Source organism: Tamandua tetradactyla, chromosome 11 (genome assembly GCF_023851605.1).
Source record: "Tamandua tetradactyla isolate mTamTet1 chromosome 11, mTamTet1.pri, whole genome shotgun sequence".
Lineage (NCBI taxonomy): Eukaryota > Metazoa > Chordata > Mammalia > Pilosa > Myrmecophagidae > Tamandua > Tamandua tetradactyla.
Window position 1 is genome coordinate 92885989 of NC_135337.1, and position 13922 is coordinate 92899910.

The following is a 13922-nucleotide window of genomic DNA, read 5'->3' on the forward strand; positions in this document are numbered from 1 at the left end:
TAATATCTTTCTGATGTTTCAATTAGAGAAATTTGGGTTTACAGAAAAATCATGCAGAAAATGCAGACCCCCCAAAAATCACCCCCCAAACACCCACGTTTTCCCTATTAGTTCTTTGCATTAATGTGGTACCCTTTGTTACTATTGATATAATAGTATTGTTATAATTATACCAATAATAGTGTCCATAGTTTATATTAGCCTTCACTGTTGAGGTCATACTGACTTAAGGTTTTGTCAGTTTTTAAAATATTCTAGTAACATACATAAAATCCATAATTTTGCGTTTTAATCACGTTCCAATATATAATTAAGTAGTATTAGTTGCATTCACAATGTTGTGCTACTATCATTACTATCATTAATGGAGATTTTCCATCAACACAAACAGAAACTTTACACTATTTAACCGTGAAAGCCCCTTTCCCGATGCCCACCCTGCCCCCTGTTAAACTATATTTGAGTATCTGTCACTACACTTGCTAAAGCAACTTTTGATTTCATCAACTTTGTTATTTTTTTAATCCTCTAATTCATTTATTTTTTCTCTAGTCTTTGTTATTCCTTCTTTTTCTTTACTGTGGCTTTGTTTGCTCTTTTATTTTTCTCCTCCAGTTGTTAGGTCAAATGTCTGATTTGAGATATTTTTCATTCTTTTTCTGTGTGTAAGCATTTAGAGCTATGAATTCCCCTTTCTGTGCTGCCTTTGCTGCATCCGATAAGTTTTGTCATGTTGGGTTTTCATTTTCATTTGCTCAAGTATTTTGTAATTTCTCTTGTGTTTTTTATTCACTGATTGGTTTTTAAGAGCCCACTGTTTAATTTCCACATATTAGTGAATCTTCCAGTACTACTTTTGTTTTTCATTTCTAGATTCATACCATTGTGATCATAGAAGATACATTTCATGATTTCAATTTTTTTATTTTATTGAGAATTTTTTTGTGACCTAATGTATGATATATCCTGCAGAATGTTCCATGTGCATTAGAGAAAAGGGTGCATTTCCTTGCTAGGTCATGCTCATATCTTCTATTTCCTTTTAGATATTCTCTCTAGATATTCTGCCCATTATTGAAAGAAATGTATTTAAGTATTCCATTAATGTAGAACCATCTATTTCTGCTTTGAATACTGTCAATATTTGCTTCATATATTTTGAGGCTCTGATGCTAGGCACATATATATTTATGATTGCTGAATTGGTCTCTTTATCATTGTGTACTGTTATTCTTTTTCCCTAGTACAAGTTTTTTTTCCTTAAAACTTATTTTATCCAGTATTATTGTAGCTACCCAGCTCCTTTGTTGTTACTATTTCTGAGATACATATTTTTTTCATACTTTTGCTTTCCATCTACTTATGCCTTTGGATTTAAGATGGGTCTCTTGTTAACAACATATTTTGTCATGCTTTTAAAACTTCTTAATCCATTTACATGTAAATTAACTACTGATAATGAACAAAAACTCTTATGCCATTTTATTATTGTCTTTGTATTTTATAGGTTTTTCCCCCTCTTCTTTTCCATTAATGCCTACTTTCACATTTTCTTAATTTTTTGTATTGTAGCTTGCAAAATGAGCTCATTCATGCTTTTTATAAACCAAAAAACTCTATCTCCAAATTTTAGGAAACATTCATTGGGAACTATAATTAACAATTAAGGTCTGACCCATGGTAAAATAATGCTTGGAAGAAGGTGTACTAAGGAAGGTGTGACATATTGGACAACCAATTACAGCCAAGTGCATAAAATTTGCAGAATAGAAGTTCCTTTCTGTTGGATTGCCTTACTCATGGGAATCAAATTGCTCAGAGAATATATTAACAACAGAAATATTGATTTAATGAGTAATTATTATAATTTAAAGTGTGAGAAAGCCTAAATATGGCCGCTATTCCTCTCATTGACGGCCTTGCTATTCTAGGAAGAAAGACATTTAATGCGTTCCTTCAGACAACCTATACATTGTGTCTCCTGCTTGTCCGTCATTACAGCTGAGTTCAGCTTCACACAGAGAAGAAAGAACCATGAAATTAGAGGCTTAGATAAGTTTTCTGAGCACCTGCTGTATAATACAGGTGTGGAGGCATGCAGAGCTCTCAGAAGTTGAAGTCTTGTGGTACAAAAGGGGATAACTTGATAGAAAACTTCCATCACATCAAAAATCATACACAGTTCTGTGCCATTCTCTCTCCTGTTCTTTCTCTCTGACCTGGCTCTCAGTTCTGAGTGAGTGTTATCTCTCCTTCCTTCATTCAAATTAGTCTATTCTGAAGTCTCAGCATCTCTCAATAGTTTCTCACCTAGCCATGTTAGTCATTTTTCTATAGCCATTACAAGAGGCTTCATTCTCTCTTCTCAGAGATGCACCTGCATTAATTTTCTTGTAAAATCATGCTTATTAATTATTTTGGTAAAAATTTTCAATCGTTATCTGTAACTAGGTCTTTAAAGATATTCATTTATCTTCTGATAGTTACTTAATGTTTCTATTCTTTAATAGTCATATTTGTAAAGTGAAGATTATAGTAATATCTACTTTATAGGACTATTAAGAGGCTTAAGTTAAAGGATGCAATGAATAGGAAGCATTTACAAAAGGTTTCATATCTAGTGAACACTGATGACATGTTCATTACTTTACTTTTCTGTAAATACATTTTCGTCCATTAAATTAAAAACAATTGTCGTGGTGATAAAATGAACTAATGCATATAAAACATAGAACGGTGCTTGGCATGTGGAAAGACCTTTATAGATTTTAGCTATTATAATTATGGGAAGATATTCAATCCCTCCTCCATGTATTTCATATTATGATAACATGTGAATTAATTGTCTTTGTTGTGATAAATGATTAAAAGAATGCATATGAATGTTACTGTTTTCCCATACTTATTTTGTATATTAACTGCTTTAGTATAAATGTAGATCATTAAAATAGGTCTTAAGCTAACAATGTTTTATTTGCATCCAATCCATTATGAGCAAATAAATTGGTTTTCAGTACTTACGATCATCTTTATTTTTCTATTTATAGTTCATTTGTTGGAAATCCAGACTCTTGACAAATGATATTGTTGACCAAATGCTTACTTTTCTTCTTTATAATTTAAAGGGAAATTTTATAGTTCCTATCAAAGGGTAACACCTGGATATTTTGGAAGATAAGCTTCATTGTTTACTTAATTATGTTCCTCGTTATGAATTTCTTGTCATCCTTCTTGAATTGCTTTGGACATTTCCATTTTCTCAGGGATCAGTTATGTTCCTGGATCTTTCAAAATTTAAGACAAAAATATAAATAGTATTATCTTTCAAAAGATAGCATTTTCTTATATCTTTGGTCATTTGCTTCTTTCCTAACTTTAAGCATTCCTTTTCTTTCTATTTCTTTCCTTTAATTAAATTTCTGTCTCACTTTGTGTATTTATTGGTTTGACGAAGAAATTGACTCCGGAATTTATTCTCCAGTCCTTCAATTCTTCTTCTTTTTAATTCATGTAATTCAAAGTTATGTATTTATTTCCTCCTACTTTCTCTGTTTGTTTTTTAGTCTCTATTAAGAACATCTTCAAGCTTTCAAGGCTTTATTTCTTGAAAATAGAATATATATATATGTGTGTGTGTGTGTGTGTGTGTGTGTGTGTGTGTGTGTGTGTGTTAATTTACAGATTGAAAAATAAACTAGAAGGAAATTAATCTAAAAGTCAAAATTATCAGTCCTCATCAAAAATGATGATTTCTGTTAACATTTTGTTATTCTTCTTTCCTTTGGGTTTGTCCACATAAATGATTTGGTTTGAAAGGTATGAATGTTGACTTAATTTCTCCAGAACAGAAAAAACCGTGAACCACCATTTTAGAGTACTATATGAGAATGCTATTTGTAACTCTATATAATGGAATTTTTCATTCTTATTTTATGAGAAGATCATTCCTTAATTCTCTCCATGAAAATTACATCTTGTTTAATTTCAAATTCATAGATAGAGTAAAAACACAAATGCCAAGAATATTTTTCCCTTTTGTACATCTGCTTTCATGAATTTAATATGCTATTTTCTGAGTAATGCAAATATTTATCTTATTTTAGTAATGGCTTTGTATTTTAAAAGCATTATTACTAATCAATTTTGTTTTGCATTTTAATTTTCCAAGCAGCAAAATTTATCATTCAATGTTTCTCATGCTTATGGTCCAAATATTAACAATTTCTACTCTCATGTTTACCAAGGTCTTGATTTACAGTAGTCACTTTTCTCTAAAATTAGATTTGTCCCTATATGCATTTATTTTAGCTATATAATCACCTGTGCTTTTTTTTTGATAGTGGGCATGGTCTCTAGATTCCCGTTTATGGTTTGCTATTTACTTTGAATATGTAGAAACAATGTAATAGTTTTTCTAAATGATTAATCAATCATAAAATATTTATGTATAATTTTAGAAAATTAAGTTAATAAAGAATGAAAAATGCAAGTTGCCATGATAAAAAATAATATATCATAAATCATGGTGAGCAACAAATTAAATTGCCAAGCTAGAAAGTTTCCACTAATGTCAGACAAAAGGCCTTTGCAACTCTTATGATGTTTAAGGTTTTCTTTTGAATGTATATTGTTTTGGGGGTGAAATTTGTATGACTAAAATTAATTATTTTAAAATGTGTAATTGAGGGGCACTTAATACAATCACAACATTGCAACCCACGCTTCTATTAAGTTCCAAAAATTTTCCATTGTCCAAACATTAACCCCATACTCATTAGTAGTCACCCCCCACTTGCCCCTTACTCGAGTCCCTGACATTTAATGAAAATAGAATCTTATTTTCATTAACTCCAGTTTCTAGAATCATTTTTGGTTACTTAAATATGTAATATATATAGGATGTGTTTTTATTAAAAGTAAAAGGGAATAATTTTGTCCTAAAAGACTTGTTGTTGCAGAATAAGAAAGAAGAAAATATAGAATGAAACCTGAATATAGAAAGGTAAGAAAGTTTGCAGAAAATGAAATTAATTTCTTGTGGTCAAAGTTGGGTAAGATTTAATGAATGTATACATTTTTAAAACCTTAATATCAAATAATATATCGATGTAAAACTATAATTTAGAAGAAGTTTTCTTGTCTTACAGGACTGTTTGTAGTAAGAGGTTATAAAATGTTTTTCTAACTTTTTTATTGTATAGTATAACATAAACACAAAGGAAAGAAAGAGAAAAGCAATAGTTTTCAAAGCACTCTTCAACAAGTAGTTACAGAACAAATCCCAGAATTTGTCATGGCGTCCCATACCATCCTCTCAAATTTTTCTTTCTAGCTGCTCCAGAAGATAGGAAGCTAGAAGAAATAAATGTTTTTTTTTATTATCACAATTGGCTTCTTTTTCTTTTTTGTGAAAAATAACATATATACAAAAAAAGCAATAAATTTCAAAGGACAGTGTAACAATTAGTTGTAGAACAGATTTCAGAGTTTGGTGTGGGTTACAATTCCACAATTTTAGGTTTTAAATTCTAGTTGTTCTAAGATACTGGAGACTAAAAGAGATATCAATTTAATGATTCAGTAATCGTATTCATTTGTTAAACCCTATCTTTTCTGCATAACTCCACCGTCACCTTGATCTTTCTATCTCACTCTTTAGGGGTATTTGGGCTATGGCCATTGTAACTTTTTCATGTTAGAAGGGGCTGTCAATAATATGGGGTAGGGAGATGGAACTAGTTGATGTTCTGGAGAGGTTGAGCCCTGTAGGTTTCAGGACTTATCTGGTCCAGGGTCCAATCTGGGGGTTGTAAGTTTCTGGAAAGTTACCCTAGTATATGGAACCTTTGTAGAATCTTATATATTAACCTAGTTGCTTTTTAGTATCGGCTGGAATGGTTTTTTGGGGATTGGCAAGTTATGATAGGTACCAATATCTAACTGAAGCTTGTATAAGAACGACCTCCAAAGTAGCCTCTTGACTATATTTGAACTCTTTCAGACACTGATACTTTATTAGTTACACTTCTTTTCCCCCTTTTGGTCAGGATGCCATTGTTGATCTCATAGTGCCAGGGCTGGACTCATCCCTGGGAGGCCTCTCCCATGCCACCAGGGAGACTTTCATCCCTAGATGTCATGCCCTGTGTTGTGGAGGTTGATGATTTCACTTGCAGAGTTGGGCTTAGAGACACTGAGGCCACATCTGAGCAACAATAGAGGTCCTCCAGAAGTAACTCTCAGGCATACATGTAGGTAAGCTAAGCTTTTGTGCTACCTGCATAAGTTTCACAAGGATAAACCTGAAGATCAAGGGCATGGACTATTGATTTCGGTGTGCTAATACTTGAAACAGTATTACGGGTTTCCCTGATGGTAAAGCTTAATAGTTCCATATTTCCTTTCCCATCCCTCAAGGGACTTTGCCAATACTTTTTGATTATCTGCTTAATATATTCTAGGATGTATCCAGGGATTACACTAAGCTATAAAGAATTAAAGGTCCTCATTCTTATTGTGGGCTCCCTGTGTTTCAGTTGTTCAAATGAGCTATCTAGACAGGTTGAGTTAGATTATATGCTACAGAAAATTTAGGTTCTCAACAAAATAAACCTTTCTTCCTTTGGTCTCAAAAAGCAGGTGCAGTTCTAAAATATAGACAATGTCATCCTAACCCCTGTGTTCTGAATTACAACATGTATTTTTTTTTTAATAATCAGTGTAAAAGGCAGAAAGTCTGCATTTTATCAGAATAACTTCTCATACTTTACATTGACTTTATCATGTCTTTGGCTGTTTAAAGGAAGTCAAGCTTTTTCACTTGAACTGAGCATTTCCTTAACTTTAGGTAAATAAGAAATGAAAGTTTGCTTCCCAGTGATGCTTTTCCTGAATTAACATAATAGCCAACTGAACATCAAGCCCTAAGGAATGTCTTTTATTTCAAACTGTTTTGGAGATTTTCCACAGCCTCTTAGAGAATCACGGATAATTTATCCTTTCATCTTATAAAAAGTGCTAAAATTGAAGCTCATTTAATATTTTATGAATTGTATAGGAAATGTCAAATTAAAAAAGATTTTCTCACCTAATGTTGATTGAATTTGTATTGATAAAGTATTGTTCATATAAATATTTAAAGATTATGTAAAATTCCTGAAGTCTTAGAAATGTTCTCACAGTCCATGTTTCTGATCTGTATGATATTAGACAACAATATAGTGTTACTAGTCATGGTTTTAATTATTTTTAAGATGTTATATGTCAAAGAAACAACAAAATTTCCTTGTCAGTTGTATTGTTTTATTCTAATACTTCTCTAAAAGTGCATGCATACTACAGGGCACAAGCTCATCTTCAACAAAAGGAACAAGAAGCAAAGCAATTATATAAATTGTGTTGTATCTGTTAACTAACATAACTCTAGTAGAAACATAAAAGAAAAAAATTGGAACTCTGTTTTAACCAAATTGCTTATATATTTAAACCAGGGTCCAGATATTGCACCTGTTGTATCCCCATTTGAGTTACTGGCATGGCCAATGTCTATGGTCCCCAAATCCATAAAGGAATCAGCCACATATTCTGGCCTTCCTCCAAATGTGGATCGAAACACCTTGCTAATCTGGACTAAAATTTAGTACAGCTCTGCTGGCCAGAAAGGGCTCAGTTGGTTTGGCTCTTTATTGGAAACTGAAGACTTATCTGCCTCCAGACTGGCTTTACTGCCTTGTGCCAGAAGGTGCTATGAGTCAGTCCGATGGAACCCTGAAGCCCATTTTCTTCTTCTCAAGAGGTTGAACACTGCTACAATAGGAAGGATGCACAAGAAGTATTTCCACTGGGGAAATAACAAAGAACGTTATGTGGCTAGAACCTAAAAAGAAGCAACTGGGACCAAAGTCTACTCCTATGGAGGGACAACATGTGTGGTACTGTAAGTACCCACCCGTTAGTGGCAGATATACTAGGCCCTATGAGGGAAAGTTCTACAGTAAATTAGTCATAGGAGAAGTCCTTCTCATTGCGGTATGCACTAAACATTTGTGTTTACACCTCTCATTTTTTTCCTGTTTGATCTGAGTTCATGAAATGCCTTCCTTGAGGAGCTAAGCTAACATTCCACAACCAGATTGAGTGTTGGGTACACAGATATGTACAGGCTTCAGAATGTTTTTCCACCATCTTTAGCTAATTGGAGTAATTAAATAATAACTGTACATCACTCTTGTCCTCAAAGATGACAAGTACCCAATTCTAATATTTTCTATAATTATTCTCTCTCTGTCCAACAAGTTATTTCTATTTTTAGAGAATATATCAACAGGGCCTGTCCATTTGTGATATCTGTTTGAGACAGGTTAACTTTGATGGCTGTCAAATATGACTTCTGAAGCACCAAAACTCCTTTGTATATTGAAAGATACAATGCTTCTGATTTAGCTGTGCACCAACACATGGGACACCCATCCACACTAGAATATAATCAAAGCATCATCGAATAGTAGTACATATAGATAAGGAAGCAAAATTATTTCTGAACTCCAGAGCATATTTGCCAACCATGAAAGCTAGTTATATGGAACACACTTTTAACCATACCTCTTTTATAATTGGACAGGCAGTTGGATCTTAGGGTATCATTTTTTTGTGCCAGAAATCTTTCATAAAGATTTTAAAATGCGCCCCAGGATCTCTCTGTACTACAAAACTGTTTAGGACTAAGAAGAAAATGTTCTCTACCATTGTGGGACCCTTACTATTTTTCTCTCTAGTACTGGAGGTTTAGATGCCCTAACACAAGTAAATTCCTTAGCTAATTTCACTGCTCATGCTCTTAAAGATACTAAATATAGTATAAGTCTTTGAAATTGAGAAACTAAATAAGTGATAAAAGTAGTTTTGGAAAAAAATTGAATGGCTTTAGATATGCTTACCACTGCCCAAGAGGACAAATGGAATGAGCACTAACTATGACATGTTATTGCAGGAGCTTAAATCAACCACAAGTTGATTTGCTTGAGCTTCTGCTTTATCCAAGGAGTGATGAGGAGGAGAAATTTGCAACCGAATTAAGTGGTCATACCTGGGAATTTTTGTGATGATTGTAGAAGCTTCTCCTCCTGTGAAGAGGGGAGACTGTAGCAAACAAGTCAAGGCCAGTGATAGAGTCTGCTTATGGTCACAAGATGGCCCAGTTATTGCACAAATATCCTGTTCCTACAGTTTGCTGGCATGTAGCCTCTCAGAGGTTATTATTTTCAAGTGGCTGCCCTATGGATGGGATGATTTAGTTTAGATATTTTGTGAAATAGACACGAAGATAGGATTAAATGTAGAAGAACTTATTGGGGAAATCTGTGAGGATAATTAGCAGGAAGCAGGAGTATTCATTGAACATTCAGAGAATTTAATACATATGTAAAACTTTTGACATGAGCATGGGATGGAGAGAGTTTGGCAGTAAGTTACGGATTGCAGCAGAGTGATCAGAAAATTTCAACCAGGATTACTGGGATTCTATAAGTCAAAGTCATCCATAGGAGAGGTCCAACATCTGACATGGATGGATCTTAAACTGTTTCATATTCATTCAGTGGTGAGGAAAAACCCGTGAGAAGCACCTACTCAGTAAGATGTGCTGGTGGAAGAGTGGGGTGGCCACTGGAACAGTCAGTCAGCCATGCTCTCTGCAGCAGGAGATTTGAGGGACACATTTTTCCTGGCTCCAGCATTCAACGTTTGCACCCAAATATCTTCCCCACTCAGGTTGGGAGACTATCACCTCTTTAGTTCCCATGAGCTTTTCATTCTGGGAGGAAATTGAGAGGGAAGCTGCAACTTCTGGTGCTTCAGTGGGTCTTGAGATTACAGTGGTGCTCGTCTCTCTTCCCTCCACACTCTATCCTAAATACCCCTCACCCACAACTTGGCTTCAGGAAGACTTAGTGAATCACCTGGTGGAATGAATCAAAACTTTATTACTGACAGTTCTTTACACTTGGCGATCATATCCTTTTTTAATTTGAATTGCATGTATGTGTTAATTCATAGTTACAATGGAGCCAGGGGGAACCAAGAAAAAAACAATGAAGATTTGTTGGGTACTATGTGTGTTCTAATTTGACAAAACTATATAAAAGCAGTCCTCCCTGCTTCTGCCCAGCAAGGTCAATTACTACTGACAAGATGTTGACTTCAGATATTGCAGATGCAGACAATGGAATATTATTCAACAATAAAAATAACAAATTGCTGATACATGCTATAATATGAATATTCCTTGAATACATACAGCTAAGTGAAAGAAACAAACTAGTGATGTATCATATTATTCCACTTTTATGGCATTTCCAGAATAGTCATTTCTAAAGAAACGTATCATTAAATTAGTGTTTGCATAGTCCTGGGTAGTGAAGGAGAAAATAGGGAATAACTACTTATGAATATAAACTATCTTTTGGGGATGATGAAATGTTCTAAAATATATTGTGTTGGTGATTACTGAATTTTACAAATACACTTTAAAAAAACATTGGATTTTAATGTAAATGTGAAGGAGAAAATTCTTGAAGGAGCAAGAGAAAAGTGTTTCACCACATATAAGGGAAGCCAAATAAGACTAAGTGCTGATTTCTCATCAGCCACCATGGAGGTGAGAAGTTAAGGGTACAATATATTTAAGAGACTGAATTTAAAAATTCCCATCCAACAATTTTTTATCCATCAAAGCTGTTCTTCAAAAATGAGGAGGAATTAAAAATATTCACAGATAAACACAAGCTGAGAGAGTTTGTTCAAAAGACACTGGCCCTACAAGAACTACTTAAGGGGCTTCTGTCAGCTGAAAAAGCAAGCAAAAAGTGAGAGGCCTGGAAGGGTGTACAGAAATGAACAATATCAGCAAGGATAATGAAAAGAATAAAAAGAAAAAGATTAGATCTGGAAATGAAATTCAAAGGATAAAAGTGAGTACTGCTTTTATAATAACAAGATTGAATGTTAATGGATTAAACTCTCCAATCAAAAGATACAGATTGGCAGAATGGATCAAAACTATGATTCTTCCATATGTTCTTTATAAGAGACTCATTCTCAACATAAAGATACAAGTAGGTTGAAAGTGAAAGAGTGGAAAAAAATACTCCATGCAAGCAATAACTAAAAAAAGCTGAAGTAGCTATACCAATATCAGACCAGTCAAAAGAGATAAAGAAGGATACTGCATATTAATAAAAGGATAAATTCAACAAGAAATAATTACAGAACAGATTTCAAAGTTCAGTATGAAATACGATTCCACAGTTTCAGGTTTTTCCTTCTAGCTACTCCAAAACGTGGAAGTTAAAATAAATATCATTATAGTGATTCAACAGTCATTGATCTGTGAAAATATAGAGAGAACACAAATCTTTCTATTCCAACACCAACAAGCATACAATATGGAAACATATCTTTAAGGAGCATGATGTATAAAACCTGCTCAACTGTTTAGAAACTGGTAGATAAAAAGATATATAGACAGATGATCCCTAGATATTTAAATAGAAAGGGAATTATATGGTGAGGTGGTTTAACAGATGGATGGATAGGTAGAATACCATGTCTTCAGAAAGAGTAGGGCACATTACCCAGAGACTGGAAGATTCTGGTGATCATCCCTCTTTCTGAGAGGGTTGAGCCAGTGCCTTGGAACTTGCACATTGTCCAGCTGCCACCCTAAAGCTTGAAGAAGGTAGGGTCTAGAATTTGATTGTAACACTTGTGCTTGATGAGAATGGAGACCAAAGAATGGACATCACCCTAGGTTTGAAAGTTTTGGAGCCCTTACACCATTGTTTGGAGAGACAAGGACTGCTTCACAAGCCCTCAGAATGGGCGGGGCTGATGCTCCATCCAAGCTCAAGGACAAAAATCATTCTGTAGATGACTCTCAGACCCAGATATCTAATGAAGTTTGCCTTGCAGGTTTTTTGAACTGTTTGGGACCAGTGATTCTTGTTTGGTTTCTAATTTCTCCCTATGGCAACAAGAATTTATATCTTATGTCTGTCCTTTTGTATGCTAGAAACAGATAACTTGAGCTTAGTTTTACAGGTCAACAGTTGGAGGCATGCCACAGGACAGTGATTTTGATGAAACTCTGTACCTAGTATTGTTACTGAAATGATTTAAAGCATTTGTGATATGTGATGGAATGAGGGCATTTTGAAAATAACAAAAGCATGACTTTCTGGGGTTCTGAGGGTAGAATGTGGTAGTTTGAGGCTGTGTATTCCCCAGGAAAGCAAGTTCTGAATGCTAAGCCATTCCTGTGGTTGTGGGCCTATTGTAAGTAGGAACGTTTTGTGAGTAAGATCTTAATTTGAGATGTGTCCCATCTCATGTAGGGTAGGTCTTCATTCTCTTACTCGAGTCCTGTACTAGAGGAAAAAAGACAGACAGGAGATACAGATAAGTACCCCAAAGAGGCTAAGAGAGAAAAACCAGAAGCTGAAGGCAATGAAATACTGGAGAGAAGGACAATCAGAAGAGCTCAGGATTCCTCCTAGCCAGTCTTCACAGAGAAAGAATAACTTTTTTGAGGCAGGTTAGATAAGGAAGGAGAGGGGATGGAAGTGACCCTAAAAAACGTAACAAAAGCTCTTTTTGGCATGCCCTCATCTAGCCCCCACTCAGTTCAGCCCCTGAAAAGAACCAATGAAAAGTGCATCTCATCATCATCAATCCCTTAATAGCTTAATGAGAGGGAGAAGGAACCCTCTGAGAGATTGAGATGGATTTAAATTCATAATTCAGACCCAGGCCACACTCTTAACTCTGTGATTCTTACCATACAAATTTTAACTAGCAATAGGACAGAAAATCTCTTTTAGCTACCATAGTATTTCCTAAACAACTCCTATGCAATAGGTTAAACTATTTTAGCACCTTACTTATAGAAGGTGAGTGAACAAGTTATTTGTAACAGTTTTTCCATGACCAGTGAGAAGATTTGTGTTTTGAAATAAAGGCTGAGAAGGCTAAGGATAGTAATAAGGATGTTATTTTGATGTTGTATCCTTGTTTTATAGGCAGGGTCCTCAGATGATTAAGAAAAAACTTTAAAATATTTTACATTAAGAACATACTAACAATGTACGTTATTTTTACAGTAGAAAAACTATAGTTTTGTGTGAACAACTGCCTTGCCATAAAAGCTGTTTTTTATTTTTTATTTTGAAATATATAATAAACAGACTTACTAAATGTGGTCAGCACTGACTATGATACTCAGAATTCACTTTCATAAACTAATTTTTACCACTCTCTATATTCCTTCAGCTCTTAAAGACAGCAATGATTATAACAAAAAATCAATTGCTTGAAACTTTCTGTCACCTTCTATATCCATTCTACCTATAATTTTTATTTGCCCAGACTGTGTATAATCAGAAATAAATTTGATATTAAATTTACAAACCTTTTTTGGCTCATATACTTCCTTCTAATAGCAGTATTCATGAAGGAAGAAGAGACAGAGATAGTATGACAGAAGAAAATTTATTCTTGAATTTGGAACACACCTATGAATTTATATACTTTCTATTCAGAAAACATATATGATTACACTAAAATACACCTAAACATCTCTCTCTCCAGCCAGCATGGCCAGCAATCTCACCACCCTCCCCCTCTCTGCATGGGACCTGATTCCCAGGGTTGTGGACCTTCCTGGCAACATGGGACAGAGATCCTGGAAGGAGCTGAGACTCAGCATCAAGGGACTGAGAAAAACCCTAGAATGAGCTGAAAATTAACATCAAAGGATTGAGAGAACCTTCTCGACCAAAGAGGGAAGAGTGAAATGAGACTAAGTGTCAATGGCTGAGAGATTCCAAACAGAGTTGAGAGGGTATCCTCGAGGTTATTCTTATGAATGA